This window comes from Phalaenopsis equestris, unplaced genomic scaffold, assembly GCF_001263595.1.
Source record: "Phalaenopsis equestris unplaced genomic scaffold, ASM126359v1 Scaffold000223, whole genome shotgun sequence".
Classification (NCBI taxonomy): Eukaryota; Viridiplantae; Streptophyta; class Magnoliopsida; order Asparagales; family Orchidaceae; genus Phalaenopsis; species Phalaenopsis equestris.
In genome coordinates, this window is record NW_018164665.1 from 1,102,839 (window position 1) to 1,105,825 (window position 2,987).

A 2,987-nucleotide genomic window follows, 5' to 3' on the forward strand; every position below is an offset into this window, starting at 1 on the left:
TACATATATATATATATATGTATGTATGTATATGTATGCTGTGGAAATCATAGAATTTTTAAAATATTCATATTGAATTATTTTTTTTTTAATTGTAAATTTGAGTTTTTTTTTTTTTTTTTTTTTTTTTTTTTTTTTTTTTTTTTTTTTTTTTTTTTTTTTTTTTTTTTTTTGTCATAACCACCCTCCAAAGTCCATCCATAAAGTTTTGAATTAAGATTTTAGGGGTTAAAATGTAATATTTAAACTTTTGGTGGTTTAAAATAATATATTTAATATTTTGGGTTATTGGTATATAAAAACTCCATTTTCTATACTTGAATAATTATATTTCAATGTTATATTAATTTTTTTAAAATACAAAATAGTGGGTTTTTTGTTGGGTGGTATAAATGTAAAAAGAAAATTTAAATCTTAGATATACAAATACATAAGAATTGGGTGGTATGGGTATTTATGTAAATAGCCCAAAATTATAGCGTGAATATTAAAAAAAAGATATTAAAGAGAAATAAAAATATGGAGAATTAATATACACAAGAATTAGTGGTATTGTATGTAAATCCTCCTCAAAAATAGAATCATGGATAGATGACAAAAAAATAAACCAATTTTACATACATGCCACTCAATTCTTATGTATTTGCATATATAAAAGACCTACATTTATAATATGTCTTGAAGAAGTTAGTAATAATGTTATTTTTTACAAGAGAATATTTCCCCGTGTTATTCCGTATTATTCAGGTGTTTTATATGTTATTGAGGTGTTTTATAATCTGAGAATATTTTCGGTGTTATAATAATACAATAATACATCAATAACACCTGAATAACACACAATAACATCTGAATAACATGGGAGGAATATTCTCTTGTGGCGTGATTTCATTGACTCAGTAGTTAACTCTACGTGCGAAGTCCTAATGCAATATTTTTCTGTTTAAGGGTAGGATATCCAAATACATAAAAATTAGGTGGTGTGTATGTAAATTTGGTTTTCTGACGTAACCGGCCGTGCGGGTGGAAGCGAATGACGTTAACACATATTAGTTAATCCATCCTGATCTCCCGAAACTGAATTTTACAGGCATATGCCGGTGACCGGGTCGGGTCGATGGGCTGCATTGGGTCCGAATGTGGGCTACGTGTCGGGACAAGGTTGGTCCGGTGTTGTTGCTGCGGTTATCAGAGCGCACATTCCGTGCTGCCTTTGTGGGAGTAGACGTGCACGAGCCCGGTTCCGGATATATATATATATATATATATATATATAAGAAAGAGCAAAAATAAAATATTTAAAATATGCCTTTTTTTTTTAATTAGTCCAATCATTTTAGAATGTGGGGTCGGGTCTTGTAATGTTTTTGGGTTCACATAACCGGAGAGAGACGTGTACAAATGATGGAAGAAGATGATGAATGTATTCTCGAGACTAAACTATATGTTATGGTTTCTAATCCCCTCCGACAAAACAGAGGAGTTGATCTCATGGAAAGAGAGGACGAGAAGGATTTCGGGGGAGTCATGGCTTGCGGTTCCCCCAAAAAGGTCTTTAGAGATTGTCTCCTTTCTCCAATCACTCTTCTTTTTATACATATAAAAAAAATATTGAAATATATTGTGTCGTACAAAAATCTGTCTACAATAACTTGATGTAAAGATAGTGATGTGTGTCAGATGGATCATAAATAAGGATGTGACATATGTCAATAATTCACAACGGTCTTGACTTTTGCATTCTTATAGTTACGAGGACTGTAACGAAGACGAGCTAGGCTAATGAGTCTTATTGATAATTTTGTCAAATAGTTAGGTCAGTTTGACAAGCTAGTTCGTCAACATAGTTCGATAGGTCACCTAGGAAGCTAGAGTAAGACATGGGACACGTCAGCGAGATAAGTTGGCGGGTCACCCTAACAAGTTACTCAAACAAAAAGTCGTGGCTTTCGGATAGTTGGGCTCACCTTGGCTCACGAGGCTTGCTGAGTGCAAACTTTGGTATAAAAACTGATCTTTTGTATGATATTTTTATGTGATATAAGAGATTTGAGTGATATAAATGTAAAAAATATAAAGTTTAGTTATTTGGCATGCAAATACATAAGAATTGGATGATATGTAAATGCCTTTTTACAATTTTTTCCTATAAATATTTGGATTTTACCCACCATAATAAAACATATGTTTTTTTAGATTACATGATCAGCTGAGTCATCTGATATAATTTTATACTTTTGTTGGCATGATTTTACAAAACGCACTTCTTCGTAAATAATTCAAGCATTGGAGAGATCAATCATATGATGAAATGATCACATTATAATAAGGTTTTGGTTTGTGAGTTCATTCAAAGAATGGATGAATGTATTGGAAAGATATTCACAAATAAAAGAAATTGATAGAATCTTTTTCATTTTGTTTGGGGGGAGGTGCGGTGGCAGTTCCGCATCGCAGTTTTGTCTGTTTAGGGTAAACTAAGTTTTGTGCTGCTGAAATCTACTTTTTCTCAGTCATGGCTAGGTGTGGTGGCAGTTTTCTAGATGCGGTTTCACTTTTTCCAAAAAAAAAATTTGCAATAGTCAGAGCAGTTTTTGAACATCAGATTATTTTTCAGTAGTTTCACAATTGTTTTTTAATAAGCTGCAACTGCCCCAAACAGACCCTGAAGTCACAATTTCAACAATTATTAATTTAAATTGTAGTGCATCGATTTTAATAATATTGATATTTTGATCATAAATTGAAATATTAAATAACAGAAAAAAAAAAGAAATGATTGCTAGAAAGATTAATTAAATAAGGCTGACAAATTAAAAGAATAATAACTAATTATTGCCAGTCAACGTCAACTTTCATTAATTAATTACAGGTTTGTTAATAGTTCAAATCCATTACTTATTAAAACCATTATAGTCCCAAATTTTTTTAAATTATTATTATTATTATTATTATTATTATTACTATTATTATTATATATATATATA